General features: G+C 43.9%; 1 long non-coding RNA gene across 3 annotated transcripts; it reads left to right on the top strand.

Moving 5' to 3' along the window:
- Window positions 1-3824: 3824 nt before the first annotated feature.
- LOC310703687 lies at window positions 3825-23948 on the top strand. Of its 3 annotated transcripts, XR_014524308.1 has the most exons (7): window positions 3825-4187; window positions 5243-5289; window positions 6352-6491; window positions 7533-7693; window positions 18021-18163; window positions 22262-22323; window positions 23772-23948. It is a non-coding gene; the product is annotated as an uncharacterized lncRNA (long non-coding RNA). The 3 variants fall into 3 exon arrangements; XR_014524309.1 differs by lacking the exons at window positions 3825-4187; window positions 5243-5289; window positions 6352-6491; window positions 7533-7693 and adding exons at window positions 7757-8576; window positions 17079-17203; XR_014524310.1 differs by lacking the exons at window positions 3825-4187; window positions 5243-5289; window positions 6352-6491; window positions 7533-7693 and adding exons at window positions 11680-11755; window positions 17079-17203.
- The last annotated feature ends 964 nt before the right edge of the window (window positions 23949-24912 follow it).

Below are 24912 nucleotides of genomic sequence, written 5' to 3'. Positions count from 1 at the left end.
AGATGGCTATCATATGTCCTCTCTGTCTCCTTTTATCCAGGCTAAACATACCCAACTCCTTCAATTGTTCCTCATAAGGTTTGGTCTCCAGACCCTTGATCATCTTGGTCACCTTCCTCTGCATATGTTCTAGTTTGTCAGTATCCTTAAATTGCACTGCCCAGAACTTGACACAGTATTCCAGGTGTGCTCTGACCAAGGCAGAATAGAGAGGTACTATTGCTTCCCTTGATCAGGACCCCATAGTTCTATTGATGCAGCCTAGAATAGCATTAGGGGTTTTTTTTTTGTTACTGTTGATTCATGTTAATCTTGTGGTCTGCTAAGACCCCTAGATCCTTTTCACAATATACATCAGGAGGCTTAGTTTGGTCAGAATTGAGTCTACACATCCAGAGTTAACACTAAATATGACTAAACAACAACAACAAATTTTACTTCTGGTCAGTGAGCCATCATAGCAGCTAGAGGGCACAAAAAATTGTGTCCTGGTTTTTTTAGACTCGTCTGCCCATGTACTATATGAAACCAAAGGGGCATATTGGTTGCCAGATGTGATTTTTTTCAGATCTCCTACCTCACTATTTCTCCTCCAGCTCCAGCCACCTGAGAGAATGTCAGAGCCTTAAAGGGCCAGCCCTCTGGCCTGAAGGTGAGCCCTACTCTATAGCCTTCCTTCTGGTGTGTTCCTGTCATTGCTGGACTGACAATGTGGCGTGGGTGGCATCTGGTTCTTCAGGGGGTCTCCAGGGTCCAGGATCTGGCCTTATAGGCTCTGGTGATCTGAAAGGTTCCTCTGAAAATTCTTAACCAACTGCCTCAGGTGCAGTGGTCTTCCTCAGCCAGCTCTGAGCCCTGACCCAGACCTAGCTCCCCATCTGGTGTCCCTGCAGCCTCCATCTCTGTGCCCAAATCAGTGCTGGTTACAGGGGTCATGGAGCTTTGGATCATTTGCTCCTCCATATAGTCATCTTCAGCCCATATGCACAAAACATTTTAATTATATTTTTGTTATTTGTCTTGGGAGGCTCCCTTTAGTGCCATATGATGCCTCTTGTCTTCCAAGTGTGTTTTTGTGCAGAGGACATCGCTGCCCTTCCACAAGGGACTTGTTATATTGATGAATAAATTAGGCATAAAGATCTGTTTCTCCTGCTTCCTAATTATAGGCATACAGCTGTTTCCTCTCTGTAGACGTGCACATTCCATGCACATCAGATTTCTGAGATACAACCACCCCTTCTGTTTGTAAATTTAACTGCTAAGAAGTTGTAATGAAGGCAGTAGAGAGTTATTGGCCCGTGTGTGGAGTTAAAACCCACGATCCCAGTGTCAATAAGGCTGGTCCGGGTGGGAGTGTCCACAGTATCCCAGTCAAAATAAAAAAATTCCTTCCAGTAGCACCTTAAAGACCAACTAAGTTAGTTCTTGGTATGAGCTTTCGTGTGCATGCACACTTCTTCAGATACACTGAAACAGAAGTTGCCAGATCCTTCTATATAGTGAGAAGGTGGGGAGGGGTGTTACTCAGAAGGGTGGTGGGAATGGGAGATAGGCAGATAGCTGGGAGAGCCTGTTGACGACTCTTAACGACTGTAATAGGTCTTACAGGAAAAGGCAAGGGGTGAGAAGGTGAGAAATGGTATAGGAACACCATTTCAGATAAAACCACAGCGGACCTTGCCACCAAACTCTGCCAATTTGTCCTTACCCACAACAACTTCAAATTCGGTGATGACCTGTTCCTTCAGATCAGCGGCACAGCAATGGGCACCCGCATGGCCCCACAGTATGCCAACATCTTCATGGCAGATTTAGAACAACGTTTCCTGAACTCCTACCCACTCAAACCTCTCTTGTACCTGCGATACATTGACGATATTTTTATCATCTGGACACATGGTCAACAGACCCTGGACACCTTTCACCAGAAATTTAATGATTTTCACCCCACAATCAACCTTACAATGAATCAATCTATGCAAGAAATACATTTTTTGGACACTACTATAAAAATACAGGATGGGCGCATAGACACCACCTTATACCGCAAACCAACTGACCGACAAACATATCTACATGCCTCCAGCTACCATCCCAAACATACCAAACAGTCCATTGTATACAGCCAGGCACTACGTTACAGCCGCATCTGTTCCAACTCTACAGACAGAGACTCTCACCTAAGAGATCTACAGCAAACCTTCTCAGAACTAAAATACCCAGCAGATGAAGTTAGACAACAGATCAACAGAGCCAGACTGATACCCAGAGAGAACTTGCTGCAAGACAGACCCAAAAAAGAAAATAACAGAACACCTCTAGTCATCACATACAGCTCCCAAGTTAAAACAGTACAACGCATCATCAGAGATCTACAACCTCTCCTGGACAATGACAGTTCTCTTTCTCAAGCTCTGGGAGGAAGACCTTTCATTGCCTACAGACAGCCACCCAATCTTAAACAACTCCTAACCCACAATAATACCACAACCAGACTTAACACAGACACTGGCACCAGAGCCTGCAATAAACCCAGATGCCAACTTTGCTGCCACATACACCCGGACAACACCATTACTGGCCCCAACAACATCACACATACCATCTCGGGACTATTTAATTGCTCATCGTCTAACATTGTGTATGCCATCAAATGCCAACAGTGTCCTTCAGCTCTCTATATTGGACAAACAGGCCAAACCTTACGCCAAAGAATAAACGGACATAAATCTGACATCAAGAATCACAAAACAGAGAAACCAGTAGGAGAACACTTCAATCTCCCAGGACATTCTATACAAGATCTCAAAGTAGCTGTTTTACTACAAAGGAATTTCAGAAACAGACTGGAAAGAGAAGCTGCTGAATTACAACTCATTACCAAACTTAAAACAATGGAAAAACCAGGGCTGAACAAAGACATTGGATTCTTATCTCACTATACATGACTATACCATTTCTCACCTTCTCACCCCTTGCCTTTTCCTGTAAGACCTATTACAGTCGTTAAGAGTCGTCAACAGGCTCTCCCAGCTATCTGCCTATCTCCCATTCCCACCACCCTTCTGAGTAACACCCCTCCCCACCTTCTCACTATATAGAAGGATCTGGCAACTTCTGTTTCAGTGTATCTGAAGAAGTGTGCATGCACACGAAAGCTCATACCAAGAACTAACTTAGTTGGTCTTTAAGGTGCTACTGGAAGGAATTTTTTTATTTTGACTATGGCAGACCAACACGGCTACCTATCTACCACAGTATCCCAGGTGAGAGATGGGGTAGCATCCCTGGATGTTTCAAGATTGCAACTTGGATCCAAAATATGTGCATCATCTGGAGCATGTGGGTGTTTTGTATACTATTTTTTTTATTACTGTGTTGGGTATTACTCTCCTTCCTGTTTAGTTTTAAGCGGTTTTTAAAAAATGGTTTTGTACACATTTGAATGGGCTTTTTTGATTGATATTATTATTTCTAATTGTTTCTAATATATATATTTGAACTGTTAGTTGTTCTCTTGAGATGTTGTGAGCCTCTTTGGGCACATTTTTGTGGAAAAGTGGCATACAGATAAACAGATGATGATGAAAAATAAGCACAATATTACAAAATGGCAACCAGTCTCCAGTGAGCTCTTTTCAAAGGAAACCAGCCATTGGTAAGCACTGTGCCCATGGAACTTTTTCAGCACTATTAGAATTGGGGTGTACATCACAAATACCATATAGCAGGGCTTGGAGAGGCAACTTTTTGGATGTCACCTCTCTGGGGTTACTAACTGACCTGGGCTCCTCTTGTATCTTTAATAGTGTCTTCAGTTTCTGATGGAGAAACTAGCCCCATTGGCAGTCACTGAGAATTCCCATATTGTGCTTTCCTTATCTCTGTAGTTGAACTGTGGCTCATTCTTGGTCCTTCTCTAATCACCCACTATATGACTAATCTGCAACATTCATTAAAAGGGCCATAAATTACTGTTGACAGGAGTGTGAAATGTGTGACAGTGTCACTAGCTTCTGTTGGCTTTCAGTGACAAGCTTTCGAATCTAGCAGTCAGTGTGATTCTCTTCATTCTGGTTCAGGAGCTGTTGGTTGCATGGAATGTCAGACAAATCAAGTGAAGATAAATAGTATGAGAAGATGAACTTTTCTGCTGGCAAAAGAAGCTGTGCTTTGGGGTAGGGGTAGAGGAATACAGAGTTCATGTTTTATAACCCCTTCTTTACCTCGTATCCTATAGTTTATGATATTTGAGGTGCCTTTATATAGTTTAATCAAACAGAAGCATAGGTGACTCTTTACAGGGACCAGTTTGAAACAGAAGACTCCCAGAAGTATCAGTGGATCAAAGTAAGATGATCTAGTGCTGGCTTAAAGGTAAAGGTAAAGGTACCCCTGCCTGTACGGGCCAGTCGTGACCGACTCTGGGGTTGCTTGCTCATCTCGCTTAAGAAGCCGGGAGCCAGCGCTGTCCGGAGACTCTTCCGGGTCACGTGGCCAGCATGACGAAGCTGCTCTGGCGAGCCAGCACCAGCACAGCACACGGAAACGCCGTTTACCTTCCCGCTAGAAAGCGGTACCTATTTATCTACTTGCACTTAGGGGTGCTTTCGAACTGCTAGGTGGGCAGGAGCTGGGACCGAATGACGGGAGCTCACCCCACCGCGGGGATTCGAACCGCCAACCATACGATCAGCAAGTCCTAGGCACTGAGGTTTTACCCACAGCGCCACCCGCGTCCCAGTGCTGGCTTGTGGGACTTCAAATAAAATAAATGAAAATAATAGCATTGGCTTTCTCTGCATTTAAGCAGGGCTGACCAGAATCAGACACACACAAAGAGATAACTTACAGGGTCCCATAGAGGGTCCCATAGAGTCAAACTGGGTCTGCCTGGACTTCAGTCTGGGCCCAGTTTGGCCCCCTTCTATGGGACCCTGTAAGTTACCTCTTTGGCCCTTTTATCGGCTCATGTGGAACCAACATGGATAGCTGGCCCTGATGAATACTTGAGGTTCCCGACCCCTATGGTTGTAATTTGTGGGCAGTCATTTAATTTTATCCTGATTCTAATTTTTAAGCTGTATTTTAATCAATTGTTTGATTGTGTTTTAATGTATTTGATATTTGATGTTAGCCGCCCTGAACCCAATCTTAGCTGGGGAGGGCGGGGTATAAATAAAAATTTACTTACTTACACTCCAAGGAATGGTGTGAAGAATTCTTCCTCTCTCATCAGACTAGGACTAGAAGACGTCAAATGAAGATGAATGTTGGCAGATTTGGGTGACAAAAGGAGATGCTACCTCACAAAGTGCATAGGAATTTGCTCTTGCAAGAGGTAGTGAGGGCTACTAGCTTGGATGGTTTTAAAAGGGGATTGGACAGATGAATGGAAAATAAGGCTACTAGACACAATGACTGAGTTGCACTTTCACTGTCCGCTTCTGAATAGCAGCGACAAGTGGGGAAAGTGCATAAGGACTAGATGGCTGATCCAGCAGGCTTCTTGATGTTCTTATGAAACAGTAATAAATGCAAGCATAGGAGGAGACCTGCCCATACCCCTGCTTATATTAAGAGGTGAAATGGTGATGGTGATGATGATAGCAACCACTGTGACCCACCAGGACAATTCTCAATAATAAAATAGATTTTCAGGATTCAAATGGCTTCTCAATTCTTTCAGAGGAAGATCTGTCTTTGGCAGGGCAACTAAAAAAACAACCCATCCATAGTGGATAATATTAGCCTTATAGTTTCTTATTTCATTTTTAATTAAACAAAAAGTCTCTGTTGTTCCAGCACAGCACCGAGATTATTTCTCTGCTATTTCTTTGCAGGGGGGGGGGGGAGAAAAACTATCAGTTCCATTATTTGAACATGGCATACCTAACTTCCTCAACTGTTCCTCAACCGAGCCAGTGTGGTGTAGTGGTTAAGAGCGGTAGACTTGTAATCTGGTGAACTGGGTTCGCGTCCCTGCTCCTACACATGCAGCTGCTGGTCACACTTCTTAGAAGTCTCTCAGCCTCACTCATCTAACAGAGTGTTTTTTGTTGGGGAGGAGGGGAAAGGAGATTGTTAGCCACTTTGAGACTCCTTAGGGTTTCAAAGCGGGATATCAAATCCAAACTCCTCCTCCTCCTCTTCTTCTTCTTCGGCTTGGTATCCTGACCCTTTCATCATCTTGGTCACCCTCCTCTGTACATGTTCCAGCTTGTGAATACTCTTCTTAAACTGGGGTATGCAGAACTGGACACAGTAGTCCTGGATGGGAGTGTTCCTGCATACAAAGGTGCATGGTTCTTGGTGACAAAACTTGTATTCTGCACCTCTTGATTTTAGCTCTGCCACCTCATCTTCCTGCGGAGTCTCTTCCACTGGTTGGTCGAAGACTTCCCCCATTCCCCATGAGGCTCTGCTCTCTGCAGAAGGGGCAATGAAGAGAGCCCTTAGTTCTGATTCTGTCTCTTTAGTGTCATAAGGTGAGGACTTCTGTCCTCTTTTCCTGGTCACCAGCCTTCAAGCCCCTCTCCTCCTCCTCCTCCTCCCCTATCTGGGGCTGCCCATGTATGTCAGATCCTCACAGAACCCAGAGGTCCATGTCAATATCTGTCCTGTATCGATCCTGTCATTCTTTTTTTTTTTGAAGGGAAATGTTGTCTTTTGATTAACTTCCCTCAAAACCAACCTTGATCCAATTGAAGGGGGAAAACACAGTCCAGACACATTTTAAGCCAAAAATCTGTACACAGCCTTAGTTGTGCTGGAACAAGTAAGTTAAATAAGATCACGATTTAATGAGCAGGAAGCAGAATATCTCAAGGAGGTTTCCAAAAGTCTTCCTGGAAGATGATACCATCCAGAAAGGTCGTGTCTGAGATTATGAATCCCAAAACCCTGTGAAAATTGGGTTGGAATGCTGGTTTTTATTATCTTGTTTATATTAATGCTGGAGCTCTGAACTTCACTGGTACAGGTTATGAAGGAGGCAGGGAGAATTGTTTCCTGAAAGAAACAAAACTTTGGCTCCCTATAGGTGCTGGGAATGGGCAGCATTTCTAATTCTAAGGACAAGCTGGTATGAGGCACAGGGCATGTAGAAAATAATGTGCCCTACAGGGAGAGTGCTTTGGTGTGGCTTACAGGCTCACAGCCATTTTGCAGTTTCCATAGAAACACGGAGGAGATTTTGAAACAACTTGCTGTGAAAGTTGACAAATCCATGAAGCATTGCCTGCCAATGCCCTTGTGGTGTTTGAGTGCATTTAACTCTCTTGTTTTCATGTGAGGTGAATGGATGTAATACAAACTATCAATTAAAGCCTTTTGAAAGTTGGAAATAAAGAGACTAAGTGGTTTTAAAACAACAGAGGGGTGGAATTGTGGAACGGTATCTTTATTCTCACAAGAGCAAAGAACGGCTGTATTCACAGATCACGTTAAACCACAGTTAAGCTGGGTTTAACTGTGGTTTGATGTAAACGAGCAGCATGCTCAGGAATTCCTACATCATTTCTCCCCAGATCTTGGCCTTGGCAGGAGCAACAAAGTACAAGTCTTGGATTGTAGTATCATCGGAACCTGGGCTCGTGGTTTGTCTCCCCCAGACAAACTACATACTGTTAAGACAAGAACAAGTGTTGATTACTGTTTACGGTTCTTTGGAGAGAAGCAAACTACAGCTGTGAGTATGGACGACATAGTAATCCAAGGCTTGTTGTGTTTTGTTCCTCCCAGTGCAGTGTGGCCAGGCCAGAAGCTAAGAAGAGTCTGTCATCGCTCTCCCCAGCGTTACCACTTTAAATATAACCAGCAGTGTGCTTTATAGTAATTGCAGCCTGTGTTTTTGATCTGGTGAACTTCAGGGGCCAACAAGGCAGAGCTATTTATTTGCTGTTTCAATGTTTTATGAGTTTTCTTTTATTATAATGAAGACAGCAGGAGGTTGAGTGGCTGGCAGGGTCTAGCCGAGAATCCATATTTCCAAGTCTATTTTTGAGCAGACACAAAAGTTGGATCTCATCTGAAGCTGCAGGCGCAGTTATTACGTCTCTGGAGACATGGCAGGCCTGCACCTGCTTGACGTTAAACAATGCAGCTTGATTCAACGGTGTTCTAGAACTTGCCAAACAAAGAGTCTGGTGATCTCTATGGAGAAAAGGAATATTGTTGGCTACACATGATGGCTATATGCTATCTTCCAGATCAGCAGGCCTCTGAATAATAACAGCTCCTAGGGAGCAGTTAAGACGATTGCCCTCATATCTAGCGAGAGAGCTTTTCATGCTCTTATCTCCAGAATCCCAGAAGTATCTTTTTGGCCGCTGTAGGGAACAGGATTCTACTTGAATAGACAGACCTTTGGTCCAGCAGAGTTATTCTATTTTCTTAATCCCTTTGTACTAGTTTAAGAGACCCTCTCCTCCTGTGTATAACATGTACTCCTAAATCAGCCTTGCAGATAAATAAACAAACCCACAAAAGGTACAAACTCCACCTAGCAGGCTGGGATGGATTACTCTGCACTAGTCAGACTTTCCTTCCTCCATGTCTAGTATAGAAACCAAGTAGGCTGGTGAAGGAAGAATGGAATGATCCACACCTCTTCTGCCAGGCTGTTCACTTGCCTACATGGAATTTTGGGTCGCCTAGGGCTACCAAGTACAGGACACGGGTGGCGCTGTGGGTTAAACCACTGAGCCTTGGGCTTGTCGATCAGAAGGCCGGCGGTTCGAATCCCTGCGACGGGGTGAGCTCCCGTTGCTCGGTCCCTGCTCCTGCCAACCTAGAAGTTCGAAAGCACATCAAAGTGCAAGTAGATAAATAGGTACCGTTCCGGCGGGAAGGTAAACGGCGTTTCCATGTGCTACTCTGGTTTGCCAGAAGCGGCTTAGTCATGCTGGCCACATGACCCAGAAGCTGTACGCCGGCTCCCTCGGCCAATAAAGCAAGATGAGCGCTGCAACCCCAGAGTCGTCCGCAACTGGACCTAATGGCCAGGGCTCCCTTTACCTTTACCTTAGGGCTACCAAGCAAGTTGTGAAATTTGAGGCTGCCCTGATCTATTCTGTGCCCCTGTGCAGTTAAAGTTGCTGGCTGATATACTGCGCTTGAGCCAGATGCATGCAGAAGACAATACAAACCTTTGATGAACAGAATACAGAAGTGGATATAAAATGTCACCAGCAGCAATAGCACTAATGCAATGCAAGAGAAAACTGTTGAACTGGATTAAGTTGGGGGGGGGGGGTGGAGAGACAATGATCAAGCAGTTCTTTCAAAAACTGTCCTTTGTGGTTACCCAACATGCCTGGAATAAACTCCCAATTATGAGCTATTACAGCAACATCTGCAGGACCTCAAGAGGCTCCCAAATTACTAAACTACAGCCAAGGTCCCCTGGCACACATAACAACAAAAACAAAGGCAACAAACCAGAGGCAGAAATCTTTTAAGAGAGTTAAAATAGAAGGCTGCATTTTTCTTGCCCCTCAAGGGTTTCCAAATGCTGCCCCAGCAGCTTCCTAACACTTTATTTCAGCAACACTTTGAAGCTCTTTAAGAAAATTGGGATAAATAAGTGGCGCTGTTTTTTCCAGATTGCAGCCAATAAACTAGAACTTTTCCTACTTCCCTGCAGTGATTAAAGCCTGTAACCACAGCAAACGAAATGGCTATATAAATCCAGATAGCAAGTGTTACCTCCCTATAGGCGAGAAAATTAGAAAGGAAGAAAATCCCAGCCTAGTAACCCCTCCTCTGCAACCACAATACATTTCAGCCAGAAAAACATAAGAGGTAATGAAGCTGTTGCACATGCTCTCTGAGCCATTGCTTTATTTTCATCTGGCTGAACTATTAAGGGAGATTGCATGACCCCCCTCTGGGCATGGAAAGGTGTGGAGGGAATCGTGAGCAAGCTCTGTTCCTCTGTCATCACCTGCACATTCAAGCCAGTGGCAACTGATGCCCATTGGAACTGGTGGGCTGGAAGGCAGGGAGCCAAACAGTAGGCAGAGCCAGAGCCAATGGCAGGCAGAAACCAACTAATTCTAGCAGACCCTCCAAGTGTCCCTATTTTCCAGGGACAGTACTGGATTTACGGAAGGCGTCTCAGTTTCTGATTGGATCCCAGAATGTCCTGCTTTTCTTTAAAGGTAAAGGGACCCCTGACCATTAGGTCCAGTCGTGACCGACTCTGAGGTTGTGGCACTCATCTCGCTTTATTGGCTGAGGGAGCCGGTGTACAGCTTCCGGGTCATGTGGCCAGCATGACTAAGCCGCTTCTGGCAAACCAGAGTAGTGCATGGAAACAGCGTTTACCTTCCCGCTGGAGCGGTACCTATTTATCTACTTGCACTTTGACATGCTTTTGAGCTGCTAGGTTGGCAGGAGCAGGGACAGAGCAACGGGAGCTCACCCCATTATGGGGATTCGAACCGCCAGCCTTTTGATCGGCAAGTCCTAGGCTCTGTGGTTTAACCCATAGCGCCTCCCACGTCCCGTTTTGCTTTTCTTTAGGATGTCCCTATTTTCACTGGAGGACATGGAATTATGCAACCCCGTAGCAGAGGAGATAAGAAACTATATAACCTCTAGAAGACATCTGAAGGCAGCTCTGTATAGGGATTTAAAAAAAATAATTTACCGTAGTTATGTTTTTATAATAGTGTATGTTGGAAGCCTCCCAGAGTGGCTTGACAACCCAGTCAGATGGCTTGGGTATAAATAACAATAATAATAATAATGGGACATCCCTATTTTCATCAGTGAAATGTTGGAGGGTATGTTCCAGTTTCTGCCCCCCTCCTCCTCCCTGCTTAGTTCTATAATGGCAACACTGAGTGCCACAACCCGGACTGGATGCAAGTAAGATGGCAGGTGGTGCCTGTCTGGAGGCAAAGCAAGTTTGGTGGAACAATACCGAATTTGCCCTAATGGACTAGGCTCCATGTACTGTAGATGCATGGATGGATGGATGTGCATAGAGATCCTCTATTTAAAGAGGGACCCTTGGCCAAACCGTCTTTCCCTGAATGGAAGCCACCACCACCCCAGCAAGTTTTACTCCCTTTGTTGTAGCTTCACTGCATGGATGTCAGGAGGCGTCTTAGAGATGCAAGGAGATGTGGCAGTGCACAGAGAAATTGGAGTTGGCCCACCCAGCTCCACAACCCCCTCCATACCTTATTTCAACACATGGAAGAAGTTGTGTTCTCCCCGCATCCTGTGTCATTAAAGAACATCCATATTAGACTCACCAGACGATATGGCATATACATTTTGTTTTGGTCGGGAGACGCATTATGAATGCACCAAGTAGGAAAATCTGTAATACATCTCATCAAAGCATTGAAGGAACAGAAGGACTCTATTGTCTCTCAGATGGCTTGCATGGTTTCTTAAAAAAGGGTAACACTTGTCTGACTGACACACTAAGAAGGGAATATTTCCAGCTCAATTAAGCTTTATGGGTTGATAAGCAGGAAATGCAGACTCTTAAAAAAAAGAGAAAGTTATGTGGGACATGATTTCAAATGCAAATAAGGGCACTTGCAAGCTGTTGTAAAATTCTGGACAGTAGAATGTCTGACTGCAGGCAACTTCTTTTTTAATGCTTCCACCCTCAGTGGTGGTTGGTGCTCCTTGTGGGGCTGCTCAGAGGCCAATGAGTGGTCACAGGGTTGCTGCCAAGTTGTTCTGGTTTTCTCCCCATCCTCCTCCCTTGCAAAACTACTGTGGGCACGTAAGTATTGTGATTTAAGAAATAGCACCTAACTAAACTACCGTATTTTTCGCCCTATAAGACGCACTTTTCCCCCTCCAAAAATGAAGGGGAAATGTGTGTGCGTCCTATGGGGCGAATGCAGGCTTTCGCTGAAGCCTGGAGAGCGAGAGGGGTCGGTGCGCACCGACCCCTCTCGCTCTCCAGGCTTCAGAAAGCTATCTGCAAGTCTTGCAAGCCCGGAGGGATGTCCCGCGGGCTCGCAAGGCTTGTGGGCAGCAGCCTGCAGCCCCACAAGCTCGGGGGATAGGGGGATGGCGGAGCGCCGCCACCCCGCTATTCCCCGAGCTGATCTGGAGGCTGGCGGGGGGGGGGTAGAAACAAGCTTGCTTCTCCCCCCCCCCCACCAGCCCCACAAGCTTGGGGGAAAGGGGGATGGCGGAGCGCTGCCACCCCGCTATTCCCCGACCTGATCTGGAGGCTGGGGGGGGAAGGCCAGCCCCACAAACTCGGGGGACAGCGGGGCAAGCTGTCTCTGAAGGCAGAAGAGGGAGACGGAGCGCTCCGTCTCCCTCTTCTAGCTTGGGGATTGCTGCGCAAACCTGGGGGGAAATAAAAAAATTTCCCTTGATTTCCCCCCCAAAAAACTAGGTGCGTCCTATGGGCCAGTGCGTCCTATAGGGTGAAAAATACGGTAAGAAGCGTCTTACTCTGGTTCAGAAGGGGTCCCTGGTATCACAATTTCTAGGGTTGGTTCAATGCCAAAGAAACTGTACGTTACTCAGAAATAAGCCCTATTGAATTCCATGGGGACTGTTAACAAGGGACCCATCACCCCATAGATTTCCAAATTTATGGGAAAGGTTATCGTGCTCTCCCATCTTACTCACTTCTACATCTTTCGCTTCTAGAATGTGGAATTGATTTAGAGGTGATTTGAGAGTTATTAATGAGGGTCTTTGGGGGATTAAACTGATTTGGGGTAAGATCTGTTGAGAAATTAAATACGGACAAGCAAATTATAGATCTGGAACAGGATGCCAGTTAATTGAAGATTAATTGAATAAATTGCTGAATTGGATGCAACTGTCCGGCTGCCTTCTATATAACCTTTACATTCTAAATATTCATCTATACATATAAACTAGCACTTGCAAATTTGTGTCTATACCTCTCCCCTCCCAATCTTTGAAGTGCTTAGCAACCTCCCTGTTTAAGATAATTTAAACTTTGCAAGATAAAATATTCTGTGGTTGTAACACCAACATGAGTAGTTAAGGCCGCAATCCCAACCCCACTTACTTGGGAGTAATCCACATTGAATTCAGCAGGACTTACTTCTGAGTAGATGTGGTTAGGATTGCATTTTAAGTAGTTGGCCACATCCGTTTTTCTCCTGCATTGACAAATTTGTCTTTTCCAACACATTTTGGGAATTCAAAGCCATAAAATTAAAAATCAAGCTTTTGTCCTGTGAGTCAAGTAAAACTTATATCAAGAGTGTTGCAGAAAATAACAGTTCCTGTTTGGGTATATTTTTAACATATCCAATGCTTCCCCCACCTTCCTCCTAGCAACTACTTGATGAAAATGAGCTGTGTTGGAAACACACTGTGGAAAATGACTTTCTGGAGATTAAAAAAAAACCTCTCCTGGAAAAGCATAGTTATTATTATCTAAAAGTAGTTTTGTTACCCAGAGTGTGCCTATAGAAATTTTAACACAAAGGTCGTCAACCGCCCGTACATTGCCAGCATGTGAACAATTTAATTGCAATAATGACAACGTGCTTTCTCTAAAGAATAAATTGTAGCTGCAGTAAACGAGGTCTTGCAAAAATAATGCAACTGAGCAACCATAACAAACAACTATTGTGGCAAGAATAATCAGGTGACCCTGTTGTTAATTCTGAATCCTGCTTATGTGACCTTTCAGGGATGAGGGGCTGGGGGTGGATTTGACACCGAGAAACTGAGATCATTATTTGCGGCTGGTTATTAGAGTGCAAAAGCAGGATTCTGCCATCTGCTTGACTAGTTTGCTTTCCACCTCGATCCTCCTGTGGGGATTGGGGAGTTCCAGCCTTTCCCCCTCTAACTTGCTAGACACCAAATGGACTGTAAAGTTGTAGGCTGAGTAAAATGAGGACTGGCCCTTATCTGATGGTATCTCAAGCTTCTGTTTGCTATCTTTGCTTATCACAGTTGCCCCCTTGGAACAGGGAGGAGAAGAGAAGGTTCTGTGGCAGCAGAGAGGGGGGAGCAAGTGGCAGTTTTTACAGATCACTTTGCAGATCTGGGGAGCCAGTCCAAACCACTAGGCTGAGGTTTTCTGACAATCCAAAGGAATACATGTTGTGCTATAAATAATTCAACAAACAAACAAACAAACAAACAAACAAACAACACATATATGATTTGTTTTTGTTTAGTTGTTCAGTCGTGTCCGACTCTTCATGACCCCATGGACCAGAGCACACCAGGCCCTCCTGTCTTCCACTGCCTCCCGCAGTTTGGTCAAACACATATATGATATAACACCACAAATGAACAACAGATAGTGGAACATCGGGTTACAGACGTTTTAGATTACAGACTCCGCTAACCCAGAAATAGTACCTCGGGTTAAGAACTTTGCTTCAGGATGAGAACAGAAATCGTGCGGCAGCAGCACGAGGCCCCATTAGCTAAAGTGGTACCTCAGGTTAAGACCATTTCAGGTTAAGAACGGACCTCTGGAATGAATTAAGTACTTAACCTGAGGTACCACTGTACACTTATTCAAAGACAGGATAATAGTTACCACTGTGACATCTCTGTCTTTTCTTTTACTTTCAGAAGAAAAATACAAATACTTTCAAGCAATGCAAGCAAGTGTGGGATCACCTTAAGAAAATTTATTCTCCCTTAGAGGCAATGGAATTGATTAATAATGTTTAAAATGAACCAAGAAGTGGAGCTACCCCCATCCTGCATGTTTAACTGAGGCCCACATTTGTCACTGCAGGAACCCTCTTATAAGATGCATTCCTTCCTGTGTCTGAGGGTTCCCGTAAGGACAAACGTGTGCCTCAGTTAAAAACAAAAGGAAGTTTCCTCTTCTTCAGAATAATTTTCAAAATATTCATTTGCAAAATGCTGTGGATTCAATTAATTAATGTAGCACCCATGTGATTAATCAACTCAGCTTTCTTTGTTCAGGTGTCATATAGTTTTCACGTGTGGCTTGACAGCTGAGATGTGCATTTTCAGGACCTGCCTCATTCCTCTAACTATAACTTGTTTTAACTGTTTTTAATTCTGCATCTTAAATTGTCATAGTCCACTCTGGGACATGCTGTTGAAGGGCTGGTAATAGGTTTAATAATAACAACGAGAGGCTGTTGTCCCTGTTTGCTCTGCTTGCTAGACCCACCTACCACCTAACCCCTTTCCCTCACACCTGGCCAACTCCTCCTCCCTTTATAATTGACCAAACCCTACTCCCTTTATGTCTTGCGCACTCCCTACCTATCCCCTCACAATTCACCCCAAACCACATCCCTTCCCTTACAGCTTGCCCCAACCCACAGTGCCTCACACTTTTAGAGGAAGGTGAGAGGACTGTTTGCCAAACCACTCTCTGAAGTGCCTTCCACCCTCCTTTAAACATCACTATAGCGATATTTTCCCCTCTGGACTCCACCTGCATTGTTTAAGCGACTTTGCTGACACCAGTGTAAGCTTAGATTTGATGGTTTTGTGGGGATCCATTGTAAAAAGCATGTGAATTCAAGAGAACCCACTTGAGTTCTATGGGATCTCACTTTTATCCTAACTACGTGGAAAAGCAAAAGGTATTTGTCTCTGACTCATGAGCTTGCTTCCTCACCCCCATCTTTCTTTCTCTAGGGGCTACTTTCTCTCTGGGTTTTTGCTCACTCTCTGTCACCTTATTTTTTCTCTCACACACAAGCACCTCTGTCATTCCCATCTTTTTCTCCCAACTAGCAGCCAATCACTCCATCTTCTTCCTCTACCATCCTCCATTAGGGAAATTGTTGGGTTGCAGTAACTTCCTCCCCAACTCCCTTGGTTGTCATCTTAACCCCGTGCTCTGTTGCCCTATTCTTCCCCCTACCCTGTCATAAGAATTGTCTGCTGGATCAGACAAACAGCCCATCTAGACCAGCATCTATTCTCACAGAAACTGATCAGGTGCCTATGGAAAGCCCCAAACCATGACCTGGGGTCGACAACACTCTACACACTTGTGATTTCCAGCAACTAGTATCAAAGGTGCACTGCCTCCGACAATGAAGAGAACATACTCAATGTTTCTAGAAGCTCTTTATAGACTTTCCCTCCATGAATTTGGCCAATCCTCTCTTTAAAGTCATCCAAGTTGGTGGCCATCTGTCTTCTGCTCCACCCCCATCACTGTGTCTTCCTCTCCCTGGTCACTTCAGACACTGCCTGTTCCTACCCCCACTCGTGAGGCAGCTGCAGCAGTATCCCTCTCCTCTCTCACAATTTTGCTGAATGTGTCAGCCACCATCTTTATTTCTCAAGAATGCCTCTGGCCCCCATTACTTGCCTCTTTAATATCCTCTCTTAATTGCCTCAGTGTCAGTTTCTGTTCCCACAGGTAGGGGGGTGGCAGTTTTAAGTACTGATTTCCTCTTGTAGTTTCCCCCCTTTTATTTTTATAACAAAATAGTTATTAAAAACAGCACTTTAGTTGTTTTTATCACCTATAACTGAAGCACTTAAAATTACAGGAAAGCATCTCAAAAGGAACCTAATATCAAAAATGTGTTCACTCAATTATCCTTGATTGTATTTTACTGTGATTGACTGGTATATGACTCAGGAACTTCTGTATTGCTCTGCATTTATTTGCTGTGACATGATGTTTTATAATAATATGAATGTTATTTATTCATTTATTTGATCCATTTCATTCCAGGCTTTCCATTGTCTAAATGTGTTAGACTTTAATTATGGCTTCTATTTAAGCTGGTAAAACGGCAATACATTACAATACAATGACTAATGGAAACATAGAATCACAGAATTGTAGAGTTGAAAGGTGGAGAGTTTAAAAGCTCTTTTTGCCCTGTGAGATCTTACAAGAGCATCCCAGAACTGGTGCTGGGTCCTTGTGGGTATATCTATTTTTATTATGAGTAAAGATTATCTAGTATGTCCCTAAGGACAGCCAATTCAACCTTTTACTTCATAAGCCAATTTCTTGGTCTTAAAAAATAATTACCATAGACACCAATATTTCTCTTAAAATTATTTAAGGTTTTATTGATTACAACAGGTTAATTCTTTTTGGTTTGTTTTTGGTCTATGTCTAGGATACTGAATATGGAGCAAGGTTATTACATAAAGATAAGATACATTACCAGAACCTGGAGCAGGAGTTCCTTCCTCAGACGCAGCTGAGCGCTGAAGGAGTCTGCCCTTACAATCTAAACATAGGGTATATATACTCATAATTCACTGAGAGTGAGAATGGTCAAAGGCCTGGAAACGATGCCTTATGAGGAACGGCTAAGGGAGCTGGGCATGTTTAGCCTGGAGAAGAGGAGGTTAAGGGGTGATATGATAGCCATGTTCAAATATATAAAAGGATATCATATAGAGGAGGGAGAAAGGTTGTTTTCTGCTGCTCCAGAGAAGCGGACACGGAGCAATGGATCCAAACTACAAGAAAGAAGATTCCACCTAAACATTAGGAAGAACTTCCTGACAGTAAGAGCTGTTCGACAGTGGAATTTGCTGCCAAGGAGTGTGGTGGAGTCTCCTTCTTTGGAGGTCTTTAAGCAGACGCTTGACAACCATATGTCAGGAGTGCTCTGATGGTGTTTCCTGCTTGGCAGGGGGTTGGACTCAATGGCCCTTGTGGTCTATTCCAACTCTATGATTCTAAATGAGAGTGAGCTTTGAGAGTGGTAAATAACATTAAAAGAGGCACCCCCACATTCCACAGTGCAGAATATTAACTATGGGATGTGGATAGGAGCCTACTTTACCCCAACCCTTGTATCAGAAGAGAAGTATATATGTTCATGTGGTTCTGTCTAACCTACTAGCATACAGTAATTCAAGGTGAGCTATTAGAGGTTAGGGTATTAAGCATTGAATATATCTGTCTATAATATGCAGGCAGGGGCCATGCAGGCAGGGGCATGCTCTAAAGAATATGAACTGAGAATGTGAACTGTCTTCTTAGCTTGATACTGCATGAGGCAGCTGTTCTATGAGTCACACTAATTTCCGGTGCCATTTTTGAACAGACTGGACCATCTGCGCAGACGCAAACTTCCTGGAACAGAGGAAACAGCCGGGCCAGCCATAGGTGGGCGAGTGTGATGATTCATCAGTCCCGGAAGGGAGGACAGAGGACCAGCACTAAAGTGTCGGATGCGGTATCCCTCAGGTAGGCGAAGGATAGTACCAGGGGGAAGATTGTGCTCAACCCCCTGTCGTGTGGCCGATGGGTCGGAGAAATTGGTAGGCCAATGCTGTGTGTCAGGGACCGGATCAGGACTAGAGGGAGCAGAAGGTCGTTCCTCGGATTGATCCGAGTGATCTGATGTCTTGTCCTGTGACATCCTATACAGCCCATGGCAAGTTGGGGAGCTCAAATATAAAATACAAATCTGTTGGGCACCCCTCCTTGAGGGGAAGGCTGAGTGGTAGTGCATCCACTTTCCTTGCTGATGATTCCTGGTTCGGCTCCTAGCATCTCCAGGTAGGGCTGAGAGACACCTTTTTTTCTGAAACCGAAGAGTGACTGCCAGGCAGTGTAGGCCAGGCACAGGGAATCTTTGGCCCTCCAGATGTCACTGAACTGCAAATCCCACCAGTCCTGGTGGGGAGAAGAAATACATCTGAGTGGAATTTTCTGGTCTGTGTTAGCGAAATTGTTAGAAATCCCTAAGCACTGACACCAAATGCCTCCTTATCAGTCCTACAATGCCAGTTCTGGTGAGAACCAATGAAATACACTCACAGTCGAGTAGTGATTTCAGACTCAACAGACACCTGAGTTTGGGATTATTTTTAGAGGTTTACCAAAGGTTTCACTTTGAAAATAAACAAATTCTGAGCCTGTCGGTAAGGAACCTACTGAGAGCCTGAAGGAGACTCAGGAGAGTTCTCCAGGTAGAAGAGAAACCAGGTCTGAAGCAAAACACAGTGTAGTGAATACTTGACAAGATTACTTCAGCTACACATGTAGTGTTAGAGAAGCTATTCTGTTTGAAGAACCCAAAGGGAAGTGGTTCCTTTCTGTGAGGATCATCTTACCTCTTAGGACATATCCACACTACAGATTTGAATCAGTTTAACAGCCATTGCCTGTCCCCAAGACAAGGGACAAGGGTCTCCAGCTTCCATCAGCTTCAGTTACCAGGATGATGGGCACTTTAGTCCAGCCACTTCTGGAGGTCCTCTTTCTCTGAGCTAAGGATCTCCAATAGAGGATTCTCAGCATCACTCTCCCAAAACTCCCATTCCCCACGTTTCTTGATGAGGTCAAGCCGTAATTAAAGGTGGGGTAGAAAGAATATAGGGTGGTAGCATAGACAAGACCTTTGGATGGAAAACGTTGTGCACATATAAGCTAAGCCAGGAAGAGGATAATACGGCTCGTCCTCTGCCTTGCTGCAATGACAATACAATAGCCTTGCAAGAAAATTATGTTTGCTTTGATTTATGCCACAAGTGTTATTTGTCTTCCCCTTGTGCCTCATAATTACTAGCAGTATTACGGCAGCTTACTGGGTTCTCTTATTTAAAAAAATTAATGTCGAAGTGGGGCATAAGCTCTGTTGATTGTCAATGCAACATGACAGAAAAGCCACCCAGGTAACCGAATGCTGAGGGCATAATTGATTTTCTGCCAGAGAGTCTACTGTTCTCTCGCTGTGTTCTCTTTTAAAATGAAAAATACAAGGCCTCTTCTCATGTTTTATAGTTGCTGCTTTTCCTCAGGACTGAATTTAATCCTGATAACTCAGATGTTAGGCTGCATATACCCCTTTGCTGGAAGAGAGCTTAATAAGTCTGTTGGCTATGAGCAGGATGCTTCCTTCCAAAAATCCAGATTAACTATAGCTCTGAATTCTTTACGCAACTTTTAAGGTTATCATTCATTTTTATGTATAACCCTTCCCAAGTGCAAAGTGCTGTTAAGAATTTTAAAAAATGGCACAGCACTGACCTCATTTCATACTGAAACTCGCTTGATGGTGATGAATGAGGGTGAAAGGCTTGCTGGAAGCATTTTGCCTGTCTCCCCTCCCCCCACGTAACACTAGAACCCTAATGAAGCTGAATGTTGGGCAGACAAAATAAAGTACGTCTTCACATGGCGCGTGGTTAAGCTATGGAACCTGCATCCACAAGAGGCTTCAAGCCTAAAATGAAGAGGACTGAGAAAAATCCTTTACAGAGAATGGACACATGTTGCAAAATTTGTTAAGAGGTTCCATAGCTTCATACAGTGTGTGGATGGTGGAAATATTCAGAGATAGTAACTTTATTTAGTTTCGGTGAACAAGGTTGCCAACTGACAAAAAAACCAACCCATCCTGGCATGGGTTTAAAGCCAGCTTTAAAGCCATCCTGATGTGCAGAAACAATCAGGGATGTTTTTCATAGCATTTAGATAGGCATTATAATATCCTAGAAATAATAATGAGTGCCAGCTGAGCTCCTGTTAAAGGCACAGGAACAGAGACTAGTTAAAATATGGGCAAACTGTTAGTGAAGGTGGAAAAACTCTTAAGGTGAAGAAATTTCTGAATTGCTCAAGAACACATGACTCAGCCAAAAAGGAACAATGCTATTCCTAATGAAGCATTTATCTAGTTTATGATGTATACCCCTATGCAAAGGGCCAATGTGGGAGGGAAGACACCACTAAAATCCCATTTAATTCAGGATTTAATATGGTTTAATAGTGTTATGCTTTGAGCTGCGATAAACAGTCTCCCTGAATGAGCCAAAACAATAATAAACTCACAGGGTCTTACTCTGAGCTGGAAGCTCAGTGGGAATTATTTTTTAATTAAGGAGAATTTGTTTCAGTTTAGCATGGAGCAAATACTGGTGACATGTTTCTGATTAATAAGCTGAGGGTCAATGTAGTTGTAAGCAGACTCCACCTGCCTGCATGTGGCTATTACCTTGTTTTGGAGAACATGAACATGCTGATTTGTCAGTCCTCTTAGATATGCTACCAGCATTATTTTTCTGGCTCATTCGTATGCAAATGAAGTGTAAAGATGAGCTGCTTAGTGGATTGGCAGGAAGAGGCAGGAAGGGAGACCTTGAAATGTAATTGTTGGTGATACCTTCCAAATAGGGAAGTATGGCACCTTATGTGGAGGTGGAAAATGGTTCACTAGTCAAACTTTCTATTCATAAAAGGTAAAGGGACCCCTGACCATTAGGTCGAGTCGTGACCGACTCTGGGGTTGCGGCGCTCATCTTGCTTTATTGGCCAAGGGAGCCGGCGTACAGTTTCTGGGTCATCTGGTCAGCATGACTACACCGCTTCTGGGGAACCAGAGCAACTCACGGAAACGCCGTTTACCTTCCTGCCGGAGCAGTACCTATTTATCTACTTGCACTTTGACGTGCTTTCGAACTGCTAGGTTGGCAGGAGCAGGGACCAAGCAACGGGAACTCACCCCATTGTAGAGACTCGAACCACCGACTTTCTGATCGGCAAGTCCTAGGCTCTGTGGTTTAACCCACAGCGCCATCCGCGTCCCTTTTCATACAGTGTTGTAAATCAACCTTCAGCACCTTCAGTGCAAAATATCTGGGAGCTCTGTCCAAAGAAACAGCAAAACAAAACACAAGCTACATATTTTCATAGTGCATCAAAGGTGGTAGGGAAAAGAACCTACACCGGAATATTTCTGGTGTGAAACGTTTTGTGATATTTGCTGGAAGCTACAGACCATGCAGATTGCTGCTTATGCCATGTCACCACCCCAAGAGTGGATGGATGCAAATCAACTTAAATGTGGAAGTGTGTGTGACAATCCTGATAGCGTCAAGAGCACAAACCATCCTGAATGTATATAAAAAGCTCATCTGGAAAGGCCCTATACCTTTAAAGCTCATTCAAAACATGTCACCCACCCAAGATTCCTGGCCACTGCTTAGAGTTTCTGGGGATGGAAACTCTGAGAGAGGTAAGCTACGCTGCCCAAAATTCCTGGAGGGAATGAATGTGCTTCCTAAGTCGGGCATCCTAAGTCAGGTATGATTTTTCAATGTGAGTATTCATCTAGGCTAGGTGAATGGAATGTATGGCCTATCTTTAGATTCAACTTTTAACCTATCTCAACGGCTTTATATTCCTTGTACCTGAGTTATTCCTGTCTTAAATTCCCCAGTGTGATATAATCAATTATAAACTCTAAGAGCATGAAGAATGGGTGACTGTTGGAATGAATGCTGATTCTGCCTAAACTGTTGAAAATAGAGCTGTGGATGTATTTTTTTTTCAAATAAGAACTGTGCCTTTTACATCATCATCATCATCATCATCATTAAGTAGCAGAGTAAAAACATGAGGTAAGAGCAACCTTCCTTGCATGTTGTAGGTTAACAGACATGCCAGAAGAGGTGTGATTGGCTGCAATGGCACATTCCAAGGCAGGTGTCTCCCCTGAGAGGACAGTAGCATTCTGGTAAGATCCCTGCAAATAGGTAAGATCCCTTGCAATCTTGTCACATGCCAGGAAACTTTAGACGAAAAAGAGGAAGCCTTGCCCTTCTGAGTGAAACTTTGGACATTTCAGCACAATAGTGACTTTGGAAAAGAATGGGAACCTTTTACAACTTATTTGCAGAAACAACCAAAAAAACATGGACTCTTTGGCAGGATTTAAATGAACATTTACAATTTTATTTACAGAGAAAAAGAAATATAACAGGTGATAATATAGTATTATGTACAAACAGCAGAATGTAACATTTGATGTAATAAACCAGAAATGGAAGTTGGGGGAAGTCTCAGGGAGGGGGGAAATTGGAAAATGAATGTTAAGTACTGGATATTTGTTATGAGAAAATAAAATCAATAAAAATATTTTTTTTTTAAAAAAAAAAGAAACTTTGGACATTTCAGCTTTAATTAAAACAAGGTAGGCTGTGCGGGAGTCTGCTTAATTGCAAGCCAATCTGGGATGGAAACCCCAAGCAACAGTGAGACTCAGAGAAACACAGAGGCACTCAAAAGAGCTGCCAAACACGCAGTGTGTGCCACTCATGATCCACCAGGACTCTGTGAGCTGCTAAGGTTCCTGATGGTGCTGGCAGGCTTGCCAGGTCCCCCATGAGTCATCAAGCAAGTGCCGAGCAGCTGCTTGGGGAAGAGAGTAATTCATGGGAAGCCTGTCTCTTGTTGATGACAAGCTGTGCTCTTGCTGTTCCTAAGGGCAAGCACTGCCTCACTCAAGACACTGGGGATTTGGCAAATCCTGTAGCAGAACAGTCAGGGGCAGTGAAGATACAGTTGTCCCGTAGTTCAGAGAATCTCTTAAACAATTAAGCTGTTTCTTGTTTTTGAACAGGACATAAAACTGGCTCCAGATTCATGTGGACCTCAAGGAAAGAAACTGTTGGTAGGGACAACCAGTCTGCTTTTGCAGGTTATTTAATTCATGTCTATTTTATCCCATTACTAGGTTGATCTGCCATTTAATAAAAAAGTTCACACACAAAATCACAATAGCCTTGAATGCATTCTTCGCAAAATAGGCATTTTTGTATCATCACACACACACACACACACACACACACACACACACACACACATTTTAACCTGAAATACAAATTTCAACATGTATTTTACTACTTTGTGGAACTGAGAGTTGTATCGCAGAATCCAAAGAAATATTAAAAAAATCAAAGGACAACTGTTTAGTCGACGAAGAGTGAATCAGGTTGGTTCACTTAAAAATGAGGAGAAACCCCTTGAGCATCTGTAGCTAACGATAGTTCTTCCTCTTTGTCCCTAGATATGTGAGAAAATAAGACTGCCTCTGAGAATGTGCAAAATGCTTTTCCTACTGTGGTGTAGCCACAACTGGCCTCAAAACATCTAAGAATGGATAAGGGAAGATATTTCCAGGGATAAGGCTGGTACTTCCAGACAGCACCTGAAATTTCTTATTAAACTGATACTTGTAGACCAAGCTAAAGATTACTATTGATAGTATGCATGGAAATCTCAGCCCAAGCTTGCACACTAGTAAGGAAGAGGGCAGAGACCCATGGTGGGTGCTGGCAAAACCTTGACCTCGCTACTGCATGGTGCTGGGCAGGACAGGTCAACTGCAGAAATAATAGTATAAAACATTTATTTGAAAAAGCACCACATAACAGCTATGCTCCACCCTCCACAGTTGGAGACAGCTTCTGAATACCAGTTGCCACAGGAGGGAAGAGCGTTCTTGTGTTCAAATCCTGCTTGCTGGTTTCTCACAGGTATCTTGGTTGGCCTCTGTGAGAGCAAGATTCTGTTGTACAGTGGTACCTCGGGTTACATGTGCTTCAGGTTACAGACTCCGCTAACCCAGAAATATTACCTCAGGTTAAGAACTTTGCTTCAGGATGAGAACAGAAATCGTGCAGTGGCAGCGCAGTGACAGCAGGAGGCCCCATTAGCTAAAGTGGTGCTTCAGGTTAAGAACAGACCTCCAGAACGAATTAAGTACTTAACCCGAGGTACCACTATACATTATTCTCTTATTGACTGATTTTACATGTGTTGTCACCCAGCTCAGCCATCACACAATCCACCTGTAAAATTTTAAGCTGCATTTCCTATGCTTTGCAGTACCAGCAGGATCAAATGTTGGACTTAGATTGGGGCAATACGGGTTCAAATCTGTACTTAGCCCATAAACTGTTATTGTTATTGCCACAATAACAGGGTTATTGTGAGGGTAAAACTGGGAGCCCCAGGTGTCACCCTGAGGCCAAGCTCCTGAGCAGAAGGGGGAAGAAAGAAATATACACAGTAATGTACTAAAAGTGGGATATGGAACACAAGGCCTCAGATGGCCAGCCATTGTTTGGGGTTTGATTTATGGCCTTTGAATGCTGCTCCTAGGGTTGCAAAATTCCTGACACCTGCAAAGTTGTTGAGCTTTTTAA

This window comes from Podarcis liolepis (genome assembly GCF_965112155.1).
Source record: "Podarcis liolepis genome assembly, chromosome: 3".
NCBI classification, from domain to species: domain Eukaryota; kingdom Metazoa; phylum Chordata; class Lepidosauria; order Squamata; family Lacertidae; genus Podarcis; species Podarcis liolepis.
This window is presented reverse-complemented; position numbering and strand designations above follow the sequence as displayed.